This window comes from Hippopotamus amphibius, chromosome 10 (assembly GCF_030028045.1).
Source record: "Hippopotamus amphibius kiboko isolate mHipAmp2 chromosome 10, mHipAmp2.hap2, whole genome shotgun sequence".
Classification (NCBI taxonomy): domain Eukaryota; kingdom Metazoa; phylum Chordata; class Mammalia; order Artiodactyla; family Hippopotamidae; genus Hippopotamus; species Hippopotamus amphibius.
The window spans coordinates 112,784,209-112,802,378 of record NC_080195.1 but is presented as its reverse complement, the minus strand read 5'-3'; the positions used below and the strand labels follow the sequence as shown (position 1 = coordinate 112,802,378).

The 18,170-nt window shown below is 42.3% G+C and overlaps 1 protein-coding gene and 1 pseudogene across 1 annotated transcript in view; both read left to right on the top strand.

Annotated features, from left to right (window-relative positions):
- Nucleotides 1-18,170, top strand: part of DSCAM (DS cell adhesion molecule) — a 653,261-nt gene that overhangs the window by 22,132 nt on the left and 612,959 nt on the right. The window lies entirely within an intron of this gene.
- Nucleotides 8,673-10,242, top strand: LOC130830064 (heterogeneous nuclear ribonucleoprotein A1-like; annotated as a pseudogene).

The window sequence follows — 18,170 nt, the reverse complement described above, 5'->3', positions numbered from 1 at the left end:
TCGTGCATCGAAATTTGCCTGGGCAACATGCCATAGTATAAGAAAGCAGGGTTCAAGGTTTCTAAACATAGTTTTTGACGCAGAATAAGAGGTCACTGTGAAATCAGGGCTGAGACCTGAGATAAACATGAATGATGTGGGGCTCTTGGTGCTGCTTCCTATGCAGTGACCAAATCCAAGTGGAAGAAAGCCCCTCACTAGGTGTGTTTGTGGCAGGAGCTCCAGAGAACCACCAAACAGAGGTACCACAGTTGCCTGCCCTTTGTGGCTTTACTTCCGGGCAGATGGGGCAGGATGGTAAAACTTCTAGCATCCTAGACTTCTTCCCTCCTCAGCATCCCCATCGCCAGTAGAATCCCCCATCCAGGTAGTCGCCACCATGTTCTTTTCCCTCCTCCAGGCTGCTGAGCCAGCTGAAGACTGGGTACCCTGACCATTCATGCCCTTCACTGTCTCTCCAGATCTTTGGATATTTCTGGAGATCATTTCTGTGTTGTTGAAAGTGGCTTTCCCAAGCTTTTCCTGGAAGTTCTTAAGACCCTCATTCCCAGTCCTTTGTGGGTCTACTCGCTAATATTCAAAAGAGAATATCTTTTTACTTCATCGAGCCTGCATTGATCTCTCTCCAGCGACCCCTCCTACCTCAAACATTGTATTCCTCGTGTTTTCTCTCTTTCCCTCCAGTCTATGCCTGGCCAGTGCTGTGGTCACAGTCCCCCCTTGACTTTTCTACGACCTGGTCCATCAGCTCTCTCCTCTGCTGCCTGGGCCATCCTCTCGTCCATGACTACTGTATTTCTTATGGCACAGGTGCTTAGCTCCCCCAGTTTTCAGAAAACTTTCCCTTTGCCAACTTTCATACTACTGTATGCTTTCATTCAGTGTGGGAACTTATTAAAAGAATAGTCTATACTCATTGCTGTTCCTAATCTGTCCTGATTTGGGCTATGCCTCTTATATTCTTGTCAGGGTCACTCATGGCATCCTAGTGTCAGATCCCAAGGCTGTCTCTTGGTGCAAGTTCTCTCTGATGTCCTCCTTCATCAGGTGCCCCGCTACACTTCCCTGGGAGACTTTCTCCTGTCTATTTCTTCCCTGTCTCTTTCCTTGAGTTCACATCTTTTTTCCCTGCTCAGAAATGTGAGTAGACCCCAAAACACAGTCTTCCCCGCCTCCCCTTCTCAATCTCCACTTTATTGTTCATGTCATCCCTTTCCCAGACTTCATCCATCGCCTCTGCATAGATGACCCTGACTTTGGATCTGTCTTCTCTCCTGGGATTGATTAATCCCCTCTCTCTGCTCCCTTCCTGCCATTTCCAACAGAGCGTAACTAATGCAGAACTAAGCATTGCCCCCAACCATGAATTAATTTCCCTTTGGCATTACTCTTTTTTTTTTTTTTTTCACATAGTGACTATTAGTTTCCAAAGAATCACAACCTAGGTGGCTTAAAAAAACAGAAATTTATTCCATCACAGTTCTGAAAGCCAGAGGTCCAAGATCAAGGTGTCAGGAAAGCTGTGCTCTTTCTGAAGGCTCTAAGGGAGAAAGTGTTCCATGTGTCTCTCCTAGCTCCGGTGCTGCCCACAATCCTTGGTTTTCCTCGGCTTGTGGACACGCCACCCAATCTCTGTCACTGTCATCACATAGCTGTCTTCCTCTGTGTGTGACACTGTGTCTCTTCTCTTCTTATAAGGACACCAGTCACGTTGGATTAAGGACCCACTCTACTCCAGTCTGATCTCATCTTGACTAATTACATCTGCAATGACCCTATTTCCAAATAAGGTCACATTCTGAGATTCCAGGAAGGACATGAATTTTGGGAGAATACTATTCAACCCACTACATGAACAAATCCTTTCAGTTCCTTTTTGACCCTCTCTCCATATTTTACATCTTTCTATTTCCTGCTTGACACACAATCGACAACTGATAAATGCATATTAAAGGAGATCCTTAAAATTTGTTTTTAAAGAAAGGAAACAAAAGTCAGTAAGCTTCCGTGGTGTGGCAAGAGGTGCCAATACCCGGCTGTTCCTGTGCTGTCCCCCACCCTGCCCCAGCTGTGTCAGAACGTCAGCTGGCAGCCACCCCATCAACTGCCTCTCCTTCAGCTGCATATAGTTCACACTGTGTCACCCTGGGTTGGGAGCCAGGATGAGACCGAATCAAGATGGTCCAGGGCCAAGACACCAGGGACTGCAGGCAAACTGCTCGACTTGCGTTTTCAGAGCATGCTTTGGACAGAATTGTGTCCCCATCCCCCAAAATGCATAAGGTCTAACCCCCAAGGTGGATGTATCTGCAGATAGGCTCTGTAGATGGTAACTAAGGTTGGATGAGGTCATAAGGGTTGGGCACTAATCCAATAGGACTGTGTCCTTATAAGAGGGAGAGACGGGTGAGTCCACAGCAAGAAGGGAAGAGATCTCACCAGACCCTGACCATGCTGAGACCCTAGTGTGGGACTTCCAGCCTCCAGAACTCTGAGAATACACGTCTGCTGTTTAAGCCACCGAGTCTATGGTGCTCTGTGACGGCAGCCGGAGCTGGCTAACACAGGTCATATGCATGTAAACACACTTTCTGAATCTAATTCTGTGATTCGTGAACTCCACGTGTTACAGGGCTTCCCACCTCAACTGTCTGGGTTACGTATCGGTAGTACCGCGTAACATGCTGTGAAGCAGTCTGATGGCACAGTGAGCACTCGTGTTTTGGTGAATGACACTCTCTGCAGGGGCAGTGGGTGACAGCCTCTCAGAGTCCTGTGTCTCCCTTCTCTAAGGGAAGCGGGTCATTTGTTGATGGAAAGATGAATACAGTGTCCCCCCCATCTGCAGGGGATACACTCCAAAATCTGCAGTGAATGCCTAAAACTGTGGGGAGTCCCAAACCCTATGCACACTGTGTTTTTTCCCATACATGATAAAGTTTAATTGATAAATTAGGCACAGTAAGAGAATATCTGAATTGCCTTGGGCGCTGGGGCCATTATTAAGTACCATAAGGGTTCCTAGGACCAAGAGGGCCTCTAAGTGGCTGACGGATGGGTAGCTTATTCGGTGTGGATACACTAGACAAAGGGGTGATCACCTCCCGTGTGGAATGGAGCAGGATGGCGCAAAATTTCATCACGCTACTGAGAATGGGCGTAAAATTTAAAAGTTCTGAATTATTTATTTCTGGAATTTTCCACTGAATATTTTTGGACCTCAGGTGACAATGGGTAACTGACACTTCGGAAAGTAGAACCATGGATAAAGGGGGACAGCTATACATTTCCCAAATGACTGGTGGTCTGAAAACTTACATGCAATAAATTTTTTCCCCCAAATACCCCAAATTCCAAAGTCAGTTCCAAGGTAACTGTAGTTTTATTGGATGAACAGTCACTTAGTACTGAAATACCTACATCTAAGCCATATTTGGACACTTGCATTGACTGTGCTGTGTCTGTATGTGGAGAAGTAGTGAGAATATTTACAGACTCTTTCAGGCTCTTGAGTTTCTGGAATACTGTGATGATGCCTGGTGTTGACTGTTCAGACGAGGGCTGTGTAAAGACTGAACATCCCCAGCACACGTTGCTGTGAAGGAGGGCATAGCTGAGATGGTCTTCTCAGAGAGGTTGATAAGGAGACACAGCAAATAAGGAAATATGGGCTTTTTAACACACCTCCCAGTTGGGTCACATGCTCTTCCAGGGAAGGTTTTGGGCTTCCGCCCCTTCCCACCCCTTCCATTTTGCCGAGTCTGCATGAGGGCTTGAGTTTGAACTCAGAGAGACCTGGCTTTGGGTCTCAATTTCACAGCTGTAGGAGCTTCAATAATTAATCGCCCTCTGTGGAATTGGAGACAGTGATTTCATAAAGATTAGAAATGCCGGGAAAGGTGCTGCGTGAATTATACATTTTTACCCCGTTCTTGCTCTCTGGCTGTGCACTCAGCTGTCTCGTCAGCAGGTATAAGGATGGAGTCTGAAGCTGGGGTCCATGTGCCGGCCCCACCACGGACCAAGCTGTGACCTTGTTCTAATCACATAGTCTTTCTATGCCTCTGTTTCCTCAATCATAAAATGGGAACAATAAAATGTTGTAATATTCCAATGAGTAAATACATGGAAAGTGCTTAGAACAGTGTTTGACATCGTCTCTCATTATCACCGCTGTAATTATTCTCTCTTATCTGTGCAAGGTGCTCCTCCTCCAGAAAGTGGGTGGTCAGGACTCAGTGGTCCAAAACAAATAAGAAATTGCTTGTGTGGAGCTTGTTAGGGGTAAGAACAGAAGTAATTTTATTTAAGATGAGTTGTTAAAATACAAGGTATCCTGAAGAAGTCGTGGGTAAATGATCTGAAATCTTGCAAATTGAATGTAAGAGCATTAGAATGCTACTGAACTAATGGTTGTGTGGGATTTTATCAAAATGAACAACTCATTAAATATTTACTTTTCTTAAACAGAAATTGGGTGATGTAAAATGAGCAACAAACTAGAATGAAATTATCTTATTTTTTGCCTTAACCATCACAGATAAACCAGAATATATGTTTACAAGAAAGGTTTGGACTTAGATTAAAACACTTGCAACACATTTATGTAATTAAATAGCTAAAAATGTACATCAGGTTATGTCTAGTGACTTCACAGCAACCTTGTAGGTTTTTATTCTCATCAGCGCACTTTACCGGTGAAGACACTGAGGCACAGAGAATTTCAGTAACTTGTGCAAGATTCTATCTTGCAATTCTCTCTCTGTAAAATAGAGAATTTTTGCATTAAAAAAAAAAACACTTCATTTCAGTCCATAGTTCATAAATGCATAAGAGTCAACACAAGTTATCAACTGCGTGACACACAACTTTAACAGCCTTAACTCGAGACTAGGAACTTGTTTAAGCAAGTAAAATATTTTAAAATATGGTATGATCCAAACCTGGCTTAACTTTCTGGGCACTTGATCTATGTAGAGCATTTTATTGCTGTCCAGGGACAATATGCTTAATGTTTTTTGAAACAGTATTGCACAACTAAAGAAAAATCAACATGGATAAAACTAAGTGGATACAAATAATTTTCTTCTTTTTAAAATATGTCCTATTTTATATATTTATTTTATTTATTTATTTACTTATTTGGCTGTGTTGGGTCTTAGCTGAGGGACGTGGGATCTTCGTTGAGGCAAGCTGGATCTTTCACTGCAGTGTGAGGGCTTCTCTCTAGCTGTGGTGCACAGGCTCCAGAGTGCGTGGGCTCTGTCGTTTTTGATACACAGGCTCCCCAGTTGAGGCGTGCGAGCTCAGTAGTTGTGGCACGCGGGCTTAGTTGCCCCGTGGCATGTGGAATCTTAGTTCCCCAACCAGGGATGGAACCCACACCCCCTGCATTGGCAGGCAGATTCTTTTCCACTGCACCACTAGGGAAGTCCCCAAAATGACGTTCTTAATTTCAGTTTTATTTAAAATTGGCCCTTCGCATTGACCTCAAGTGTAAGATTATGATGCCTGGTACATAGTAGGAGCTTAATAAATATTTCTTGAATGAATATTGAATGAGCAACTTTTCCATCAAAGTGGTGGTGCTGTTTCCTTTAAAATTATTCTTAATGCTTTATGGAGAGCTTTTACTTTCCTATAAATTTTTTTTCTACCTCTGCAACGTGCAGTTTCACATCAGCCTCTCTTCCCAATGCAGAGTGACTGGGCAGGCACCTCAGAGGTAACCCTGTATTTCACAGCTGACTTTCGCATGTAGATACCCAAACCCCCAGTATTTAGTAATCCCAAAGCAAAAGCTGTCTCCTTTTATTTTCAAGAAATGATTTTATTTTTTGTGACTGCCTTATAATTTTATGCTGCAGTATTTGTTAAAATGTAGTACTGAATAAGTCAATGACCTTTAGATTTGTAGCTATTCTTTTTTTTTTAATGTCACTGGGTTTTTTTTTTAAGATTTATTTATGTATTTATTTATGTATTTATTTATTTAATTTTTGGCTGCATTGGGTCTTTGTTGATGGGCACGGGCTTTCCCTAGTTGTGACGAACGGGGGCTACTCTTTGTTGCAGCGCGTGGGCTTCTCATTAAGGTGGCTTCTTTTGTTGTGGAGCATGGGCTTTAGGCATACGGGCTTCAGTAGTTGCAGCATGTGGGCTCAGTAGTTGTGGCTCAAGAGCTCTAGAGCACAGGCTCAGTAGTTGTGGTACACGGGCTTAGTTGCTCCACAGCATGTGGAATCTTCCCGGCTCAGGGATGGAACCCGTGTCCCCTGCATTGGCAGGCGGATTCTTAACCAGTGTGCCACCAGGGAAGCCCCTTGTAGCATTTCATGATGCACTGGGTCCACAGCCAAGCCATTGTTCCTGAGGCATCGCTTTTCTTGTTTGTCCAAAGGGAGATACCCACACGGGTACACGCATGTGGTAAACGCAGAGTATGCAGTCTGCATGGCTGTTGTGTGCAGGTGTGCCTGTTTCAAACAGGGAGCAGTGTGCTCCACCAATTTATGCTGCTGCATCTAAAAATTGCAGAATTTCTGGGTGGAAGAGCTTCAGAGCATCTTTCTGACCTGGACTGTGGAGCCCTGGAAAGGTCACCTGGGGGTCAGCCGCCTAGCCAGTGCGCTCACCCATGTGAGCCTGGATGAGGATGGGAATGCTGCCTGGACCATCCTTCCATCTCTATCACAGGATCACATTTTGCATTGGGAAATTATATCTTGGAGCAAGAAAGAGTCATCTGGGCAGTGAGTGGCGAAGTGGGGGCTCAAACCTGGGATTTTGTGTGGCTGGTTTTGCACAAGTGATTTTAAATTCCTTCATTTAAGCATTTACTATATGCGTGAGGTGTTGTTTTTAAAGTTGCCATTTTTTATTGTATGACCCATTTAAAAAGGGCACAGGTGAGACAGAAATAACTTAAATTCAATAGGTTTATTATATTTAAGGCCAGGCAAAGAATAATGGGATGCTTTTAATTATTGATTTAAAAGAAGTTCATTGAAAACTGTACGTTTCAAGATGAATTATTTTGAAATGGACTTAAAATTCTGAGTTTCTAAGTTTTATTTCAATATCAAACATTTAAAATGCATTTTGATGCAGGCAGTATATCTTGCAGTGTTTACTGGTGGTTTCTGAAAAGAGAAACTGTACATATATGTACAGTTTAGAGATAGAAATGTCCTTAGATCAATGTTACTTGATCTTTTTTGGATCAGGGATGTGCTGGGAAAATAATGAAAACTATGGAATAGTAGATCCCCAGAAAAACACATTACCACCCAAACCTGCATTCATTCCAGGTCTTTTTCCTTCCCTTCAGCCTCAGCACCCATTTACACCCTCCTAGCTCCATCCTTACTTCCCTGGCCCAGTTTAACTACGTATTCATACCAGGTTAAAGCCTGTGATAGAGATGTTGGGTAGCCTCTCTCTCTCTGTTTTTGAATTCAACTTTATATGGAAGCCTTCGGCCTCACTCTTTTGCTGATGTCTTATTTGTCCTTGCTTCTCTTGCTCCATCTGTTACGCATACATTATTTTCCTCCTTCTGGGCCCCTTGCATTGTACCAGTAACTTTCACTACAATTGTTCTCGTACCAGGAAAAGCAAGGGGTTTTTATAAAAAGCCTTCATCAAGTCATTTTCAAACTGCAGATGATATTAAGAAAGAAAGGCCATACTGAGTTCTCCCCTCCCTAATTAGATGGTGAAATTTTTAGTTCTTGGCACTATTATCTGTTTGAATTGAAACCCTATCATTGAAAAAGCCAAATGAACTTGAAACCGAGGAGGGCCATTTCCCAAAAGGGAATGCAGCCAGGCTCCAGCCTTCTATGGAAAGCCAGAGCACAGACAATCTGGATGCACGTGACATGTTTCTACAGCTCCCATCTCCATGTTCAGCATTTGCTCATGAAATAATTATCCTAGGATTCAGGATCTTTTAAAAAATAGTCTGTATTACAAGTTACTCCATGAATAATCAAATGTTGAAGAAAAGCATATTTCAGCCTTGCAGGTAGTTTTTAAATGATCCGCAGAGTTTATTCAGGGCGCATATGCAGTGCGTTGTTGTTATTTTCTGTTAGTCTGTATCCCAGTTTTTCCCTCTTCTGTTGAATTCTACTCCATCTCTTGTCACTAAACGAGGAAAAATATGCCAATGTGTGTTTCAGTTATTTCCTCTTCTGCTCAATTCTATACCATCCCATCACTAAATGAAGAAAATCTAAGCCTCCCATTGCTGGTCACACCTTCAGTGATTCTGCAGTGAAGGGTTTCCATGAAACTCTGAAGTCGATTTTAGATGTGAGTCACAGAACCTCTGGTTTCTTTGAGGCCTGATGCAAGCTCTTCTCTGGACTCCTTACATGGTTTATTAATGTGCTGAACACATGAATCCAGGTTTATTCCCCTGAATCTCTTGCTCTTGTGTACTGGGTTTGATTTGTTGAAACAAAAGGTGCATGCATACGTGTTCCTCTCTTCCTTTATCAAAATTACCAAAATGTTTAACTTAAATACCTTTAACTTTACAATGAAATTTTTTAAAAAAATGTTGTAGATGGTAAGTTCATGCATTGTTATTAATCTTTTAAAAAAGATAATGAGCTTTCTGCCCGTGGACACCGCCGAGTAAGCATCGTTGACGTCTCCCCCCCTCCACTGCCGTCATGTCCAAGTCAGAGTCTCCCAAAGAGCCCGAACAGCTGCGGAAGCTCTTCATCGGAGGTTTGAGCTTTGAAACAACCGATGAGAGTCTGAGGAGCCATTCTGAGCCATGGGGAACGCTCACAGACTGTGTGGTAATGAGGGATCTAAACACGAAGCACTCCAGAGGCTTCGGGTTTGTCACCTATGCCACTGTGGAGGAGGTGGATGCGGCCATGAATGCAAGGCCACATAAGGTGGATGGAAGAGTTGTGGAACCAAAGAGGGCCGTCTCAAGAGAAGATTCTCAAAGACCTGGTGCCCGCTTAACTGTGAAAAAGATTTTTGTCGATGGCATTAAAGACACTGAGGAACATCACTTAAGAGATTATTTTGAACAGTATGGGAAAATTGAAGTGATTGAAATCATGACTGACCAAGGCAGTGGCAAAAAGAGAGGCTTTGCTTTCGTAACCTTTGATGACCATGACTCCGTAGACAAGATTGTCATTCAGAAATACCACACTGTGAATGGCCACAACTGTGAAGTAAGGAAAGCTCTATCTAAGCAAGAGATGGCTAGTGCTTCATCGAGTCAGAGAGGTCGAAGTGGTTCTGGAAACTCTGGCGGTGGTCGTGGAGGTGGTTTTGGTGGGAATGACAACTTTGGTCGTGGAGGAAACTTCAGTGGTTGAGGTGGCTTTGGTGGCAGCCGTGGTGGTGGTGGATATGGTGGCAGTGGGGATGGCTATAATGGATTTGGTAATGATGGTGGTTATGGAGGAGGCGGCCCTGGTTACTCTGGAGGAAGCAGAGGCTATGGAAGTGGTGGACAGGGTTATGGAAACCAGGGCAGTGGCTATGGCGGGAGTGGCAGCTATGACAGCTATGACAACGGAGGAGGCGGAGGCGGCTTTGATGGTGGTAGTGGAAGCAATTTTGGAGGTGGTGGAAGCTACAATGATTTTGGCAGTTACAACAATCAATCTTCAAATTTTGGACCCATGAAAGGAGGGAACTTTGGAGGCAGAAGTTCTGGCCCCTATGGCGGTGGAGGCCGATACTTTGCCAAACCACGAAACCAAGGTGGCTATGGCGGTTCCAGCAGCAGCAGTAGCTATGGCAGTGGCAGAAGGTTTTAATTACTGCCAGGAAACAAAGCTTAGCAGGAGAGGAGAGCCAGAGAAGTAACAGGGAAGCTACAGGTTACAACAGATTTGTGAACTCAGCCAAGCACAGTGGTGGCAGGGCCTAGCTGCTACAAAGAAGACATGTTTTAGACAATACTCATGTGTATGGGCAAAAAAAACTCGAGGACTGTATTTGTGACTAATTGTATAACAGGTTATTTTAGTTTCTGTTCTGTGGAAAGTGTAAAGCATTCCAACAAAGGGTTTTAATGTAGATTTTTTTTTTTGCACCCATTCTGTTGATTGCTAAATGTAATAGTCTGATCATGACACTGAATAAATGTGTCTTTTTTTAAACGTGCTGTGTAAAGTTAGTCTACTCTGAAGCCATTTTGGTAAATTACCCCAACAGTGTGAAGTTAGAATTCCTTCAGGGTGATGCCAGGTTCCATTTGAAGTTTATTTACAACCTGCTTTGGTGGAGAAGCTATTGTCTTCAGAAACCGTGGTGTAGTTGAACTGACAGTTACTGTGTTGTGACCTGGAGTTCACCTTTAAAAGGGTCACCCAAGCAAAGTCACGGAATTTTTTTGGTTATTAATGATTGTTGGCACATCCTATGCAATATATCTAAATTGAATTATGGTACCAGATAAAGTTACAGATGAGAATGAAGCTTGTGTATCATCCATTATCATGTGTAATCAATAAACGATTTAATACCCTCAAAAAAAAAAAAAAGATAATGAGGCTGGAAAACTAGTTTCATGTATGTAAAATATACATTGACTGCACATCCGTCACTGGTAACCTCAAATCTTCTACCTGCTTGCTGTACATGGGAAAAAATATATCCAAAGTTGCTTTTATTTGAAATTTGCGATCTAAGATTAAGCTACCTTTTACTAACAGTGGCTATTGATTTATAGATCTTTTATATATACCCTGGTGAAATAGCTATTCAGGAGTAGAACAGGAAGGCCTACAGACATGTGATTTAGAATATTTCTGTTTCGGAGGGCCCATGAGATTGAGGCAGAATGAGCGTCAAGTATTTCGAAGCCCGTGCATGGCAGCAGAGGTGTTAAAGTTGATGAGACTCAGAGCCTGCGTCAAGCTTCAGTAAAATTCTCTGTGTATATCAGGCTATCACCTAAGACACCAAGCCCAGTTTTACAGAGAAGTTGATCTGTTTATTAATAACTATTCTGTGAGATCAGAATTTAAAGATTGGTGAAAAACAGCAAGTTAGAATGCACTTTTTCCTTTCATTTAAACTTGGGGCATTTACTCTTAAGTCTCAAATCCTTTTTTAAAACAATTAGGTGAGACAGAAGCTATAAATTAGGGACAGTTATCTGAACTGAGTTACAGAAGTGAAGTTATTGGAGTGGGGGTCCCGTAGGAGGGACTGCATATCAGACGGAAATGAAAGAAAAACTAGAGGAAGAAAGGAAAAGCAAATATGTCACAGGTATACATTTCATTCTGTGCACCCGTACTTTCTCTGACGGCTGCATGATTAATTCAAAAATGTATTGATTTTCTTCTCTGCTCTAGCCTGCTGACCTGCTTTTGTTGGCAGGTTTGTGTGGCCCAAGCCGACCTGACAGTCATGAGCGTGCTACATATTAGTCCACGTGGCCTGCAGCAAACACTTTATACCTAGTCCTTATCAACAGTAACTGAACACACAGAGAGATCCACTTGCACACCTTCCTGTGCCGTGAAAGAGATTCAGAGACACCAGCTTAAAAGCAGAAGAGGCTGGAATTATTTGTTTTAACAAGAGTGAATGTGTGGGTGTGGGTGTGTTGTGTGCATGTGTGTGTGTTTGTGTATGTATAAATGTTGACATGGAAGTTGTGGCCTTTTTACTCTCAGTGACAGACGTTAACCAACATTTAGTTCTTTACAAATGCCTTTGTGACATCTGTGATTTGCTTCAAATTAATCCAGTGCATGGGGGTGGGGTTCAACAGGACTTGACCATTGTTGAAGTGGGTGATGGAGGTTCCTCATACTCATTTTTATCTTTTGTGCATGTTTAACATATTCTGTAATGAAACCTTGAGGAACGTGCACCTGTATAACAAACCATGATACTTTCTATTTGAACCTTCAGAGCGCATGGTTCAACACGAGCGGTTGTCACATCATCAAGCCAGGAGGAGGCAGATTATGAATGTCATAGTTTAAAAATTAATGATACATTAAGTGAAGTGTTGTTTTCCCGCTGGTTATGAGCTCTGAAATTCTGGGACAAGACTAGAGCCATAAAAAAATGTCCTTTAAATTAGTGATGCTTCTCCAAATTGAGAGCGTTCCCTCTCAGTTAATAAAATGGGATATTTTCAGCCAGTGTTTCTCGAGCTATGTCCATGAAGAGCTTAAGAGGATAGAGAAAAGGTTATGTGGATTCTGGGTTCAAAATTTTTTAGGAAATAATATATTAAACAATAGCAGCACATTTCTTTACTATGGGACCATGCACCACAAATCCTGAGTGATCATGGCAATTTTTATCTTCACTTACTTTTATTTTCTTAGATAACCCATGATACTCCTTAGAGTACAATTTGGGAAATGTTACTTTAGAATTTAAGGCAACTGAAGGTGATTTATATAACAGTAGTGTTCTTCTAAGCTTTACATTCAGTGTTTTTATACGAATAAACATCACTTATGGGTAGAACAAATCTGAAAATTCTGCTTTTCTAGAATCTAGTTTATAGATGCTTCAGGTTTTATTGGATTCAGATTCTGTTTTGTACCTTTCTGGGCATCATTTTTCTTCTTATAACTGTAAAGCAAGACCCTAGCATGACTGGCTTCAGAAGGACCAAGCATAGAGTGAGCAGGAAAGGGGCCACAGCTATGCTGGGATGTAACAGCAAAAGGGAACCAGCCACGTGTGGGTCTTTGGCGGGGGCAGAGACCCCTAAGAGGGGTGAGCTTGGAGAGGAAGGGCTGAGAGGTGACAGGGCCAGAAAATGGGAGGTCTTCTCAGATGAGTGAAGGAGTTTTTAGGGATAATGGAAAACTGTTGAAATCTGGGCAGGGAGACAATGTGACCATGGTTACTGTATGAAGAACAGTGGTGAGTGGGGGACAAATGTATCATTGAATGAGTAATTACAAGACACACTGGAGACTTGACTGCAGCAGTAGATATGGGGACAGAGGAAAGAGGACAGGTTTAGGAAATGTTTGTGGAAGAGTTGATACACTGGCTGATAGACTGGAGGTGAGCAGTGAAAGAGAGACAATCACCAGGGATGACAGATTTTTGCGGTAAGGAATTTAGTGGATGGTGGTACTATTAACTCGTGGCAACACATTATTATTTAATTTTATTAATCAGAAATTTATCAGAAATAGTTTTAGTAGTCAGCAGAGCCCTTTAGGAACTCTCTTCTTGGTGGGCATGGGAGAGGAGTCCTTTTAGTCCCTTAAGCTCTTGAAAGATATCTTTCTGGAGCTGGCATTGCATAGATTTACATGGGACACAAAATGCCTACCTCCTACCTTCACTCGCACAGTTTTCTTTGCTCTGTTTCTTGATCTGACTTCCTCTGATTCTTCAGAGGAAGAATAAAGGAAAGTGAATGGTATAGGCATTTGGGACAGAAAGGGAGATGGTAGCCTCTCTTCTCAGTCGCCCCACTTTGAAAACTCTGGATACAGCACTTGTCAATAGTTATTACTCACTGTTTCATTTGCTTTGTTTGTTTAAGCTACGTGTAGAAACCCTAAGAACCTTTCTGCTCTTTTGTCTGAACATGGTTTCTTGAAGGGCTTTCTTCTTTTCTCCTTACTCTTCTGTGTTCAGTTTCCGTAGAGCTTTCAGGCAGTCTACTTTTCATTCATCTTTATAAGTTCAAACTATCTTTCTGCTTTGCCCATAGTCACCGCTTCCTTATGCTTGTTTAGTGTATGGAGATTTTTTTTTTAATCTCCCTGGCTACTCTCTTAGCCTTTTCTTCTTTAGAAGAAATTCTTTTAACCTCTCCGTATAAATTTCACAATTTCCAACCTTGGGTCATTTTCTTTGCTCTCTTTGATCTCTCTCCAAATATTCCTCCATTAAAAACAACGCATGAATTTTCTTCTAAAATCGTGCAGTGAAGAAAATGAACTTTTACATCTCTTCGAGAAAGCAAATGTGATCAACGACTGTAACTGAGTTTCTTTGGAGAAACTATGCGGTCATGTTTCTAATCAGCACATGGGTATGAATCCTACCCGTTTCAACCTGTTTCACGCTTCTGCCCCACCAAGTAATATTCTTAAGTTCTTATTTCTACCTTCAAATCAGGATGCATCTTCTCATAATGGAATGGCAATGTTATTTGAAGAAGACCGACTAATTTCCTTCGTACAAATTATGTGAAAAATATATATTTGACTTGTCTTCTATTTGCTCTAATGCATTTTGAGTAGGAATGCTCAGTCACCTTTGCAAAAGTAACTGGAGACTAATTTTTAAAAATACATCGCTGAAGGGACATTTGTGCACCGATGTTCATAGCAGCTTTATTCACAGCAACCAAAGGTGGAAGCAACCCAGGTGTCCATTACACAGAGTGTGGCGTATACGTGCAGGAGGATGTAATTCAGCCTTAAAGTGAAAGAAAATTCTGACACGTGTAACTTGGATGAAGTCTGAGGACATTGTGCTGAGTGAAGTGAGCCAGTCACAAAAAGATAAATACTGTGTGATTCCACTTATGTGAGGAACCTGGTGTAGTCCAATTCAGAGACACACAAAGTATAACGGTGGATGCCAGGGACTTGCGGAGGGTGGGAAATGGGGAACTGTTGTCTAATGGGAACAGGATTTCAGCTTTGCAAGATGAAAAACTTCTGGAGATTGGATGCACAATAATGAGAATATACTTAAAACTACATGCTCTTAAAAATGGTTAAGATGGTTGAGATTTATATTGTGTGTATTTAACCACATTTAAACACTAAAAAAATAAATTATTGCACCTTTTCCCTTTAAATAACTGCATGGGAAAATTGATTTTGTCCACAGATGAAGACCTAGATGAATTGACTTTAAATAATATTACATGTGTAATACTGTATTTTACAAAAAGCTTCAAAAATCATCATAAGAATTACTTTTCCCTACTATTTTTTAAAAGAATGTGATTGGTAACACTGAAGCTGGATTTTTAAAAAAATTGTAGCCGTAAATAGACTTGAACGTTGTAACTATCGTAATTTTACTAGTCTTTATTTTCTTTAACCCTGTGGTTGGCTGAATGATATATAACAGGCACACAAACGACAAGAAAGCAAGGATTCGAGTGTTTTGTTAATGTCTAAATTAGCGGCTGGCGCATAGTGTTCATCATGTAAGCTCACTGCGTGCCTGCTTAACGCGTGCACGTCCAGGGCATCTGTGTACTGAATACCACTTGGGCATGTGGTCTGCAGAAGAGTGGACTCCTCGACCAGGCACAGGGCGCTCCTAGGTATCAGAAGCCTTCCTTTTGTTTGCTTATCACATACTTACCAGTGAGCTTTTAGTTGCTAAGCATTTTGTATCTCAGAGCAGATAATTTAAGCAGATTATAGAGGGTTGGAGAGATTGGTCCATTGTCTCAAAATAAGTGAGTAACAGAACTGTCCTCTGTTCCAGGCACTCAATAAGGCAACACTTATTTAGTGAGCACCTGCTATGTGCAAGCCCTGTCTGCCACACCGCCACATCTTAGCCCGAAGTTTTGTCATTTAATTTTATTTTTTTCCCAATCACAGCCTTTTGGTGGGATTACCCAAAAAGAGAAAGTAGGGCCCTTTGATGTCTCCAAATGGTCTAGAGGAATCTGCATCTTATATTCAAGTTGTTACATAGGTGTTAGTTTCTGAAAATGATGTGACAGGCAACATACCGTAACATAGCCTATTAATTCAATAGAAAAACTCTTATCTTCTGATCTCCTAGAGCAGTGTTCCTTAAGCTATGTGCACATGAATCGCCCAGGGGGTCTTGTTAGAACAGATTCTGATTTGGTAGTTCAGGACAGGGCCTGAGACTCAGCCTGTCTGATAGGCTCCCAGGTGTTACCAAATCTGTTGGCTCAAAGGCTGCTCTGTGGGTGGCATGGCTGTAGGTTCTCAGCCCTGGCTGTACCTTGTGACTACCTGGGTGGATTTTTATAAATACTGCTGCCCTTTTTGTAGAGATTCACTTTATTGGTCTGGGCCTCTGTATTTTTAAAAGCTCTCAATTGAGTTTAATGTGCTTTGGGAGCTGAAGACCACTGCCCTGGACAAGCACAACTGGCTCTTGTCTGTCATCCTGTCCCTGAATCCACTGATGGAATTTGGTGATTTCCAGTGTCTTTTAGGAATACAAGGAAGGCTGGAGAAATTGTCCTAAGATGGCACCTAGCACAGAGACTAGTGCTCAGAGATACGTTGGCTGGGCAAGTGAGATAATTTCCAGACATTGTAGATTATGGCCAGTGACTTGATCCCAGGGCAGTGGTCTAGCGCTGCAGCCCCAGTGCATCAATATCCCTAAACATGTCAGCCATTGGCTGGTGGTGTTAATGGAGGAAGAAAGAGGCCTTGGACTCCCAGATAAAATCAGTGAGAGGCATTGGAAAAAAGGTGGTGGAAAAATAAGTTTATATCTATGTTAGATAGGTGATAGATGGATGGATGATGGAAGGATGGTTGATGAATGGATGCATGGATGGATGGATGGATGATGAATGGATGCATGTATGAATGGATGATGGATAGATGGATGGATGGATGATGGATGATGGATGATGAGTGGATGGATGAATGGATGATGGATGGATGATGAATGGATGCATGGTTGGATGGATGATGGGTGGATGGATGGATGGATGGACGATGGATGGATGATGAATGGATGGATGGATGGATGATGGATGGATGAATGATGGATAGATGGTTGGATGATGAATGGAGGGATGATGAATGAATGGATGGATGGATGGGTGGATGGATGGATGATGGATGGATGGACGGATGGATGGATGGATGATAGATGAATAGATGGATGATGGATGGATGGATGATGGTTGGATGGATGGATGGCTAATGAATGGATGAATGGACGGATGATGGAAGGATGGATGATGAATAGATGGATGGATGGATGATGAATGTATGGATGGATGGATGATGGATGATGAATGGATGGATGAATGGATGATGCATGGATGGATAGATGGATGGATAGGTGGATGGATGATGAAAGGATAGAAGATGAATGGATGGATGGATGATAAATGGATGGATGGATGGATGACGAATGGATGGATAGGTGGATAGATGATGAATGGATGGGTGGATGGAAGATGAAAGGATGGATGGATGGATGATGGGTGGATGGATGATGGAAGGATGATGGATGGATGGATGGATGGTTGATGAATGGATGGATGGATGGGTGATGAATGGATGGAGGGATTGATTATGGATGGATGGGTGATGAATGAATGGATGGTGGTGGATGGATGGATGATGAATGGATGGAGGGATGGATGATGGATGGATGCATGGATGGATGGATGATGGATGGATGGTTGATGAATGTATGTATGGATGGATGGATGGTTGATGAATGGATGGATGATGGATGGATGGATGATTGGATGGATGGATGGGTAATGAATGGATGGAGGGATGGATTATGGATGGATGGGTGATGAATGAATGGATGGATGGTGGATGGATGGATGATGAATGGATGGAGGGATGGATGATGGATGGATGAATGTATGGATGGATGGATGTATGGATGGATGGATGGATGGTTGATAAATGTATGGGTGGATGGATGGACAGATGGATGGATGGATGATGGATGGATGGATGGCTGATGGATGGATGGATGTTTGGATGATGGATGGATGGATGGATGATGAATGGATGGATGGATGGATGTGTGATTAATGGCTGGCTGGCTGGATGGATGATGGATGGATTTGTGATGAATGGATGATGGATGGATGATGAACGGATGGATGGATGGATGATGGATGGATGGGTGATGAATGGATGGATGGATGGATGATTAATGGATGGATGATTAATGTATGGTTGGATGGATGATGAATTGTTGGATGGATGGATGGATGGATAGATGGGTGATGAATGGATGGATGTTGGATGGATGGATGATGGATGGATGGATGGGTGAATGGTTGGATGGATAAGACAGATAGAAGACAAGAAAGAAACAAACAAAAAATGTACAATGAATTGAGAGGCACAAATTGCTGGTATCCTTTTAGGAACTATAGTTGGAGAGGCACAGGTAAGTACAATGGGCACAGAGTTTCAACAGATGTTCAGCAAAATAAGCAAGCATTTATTTGGAGT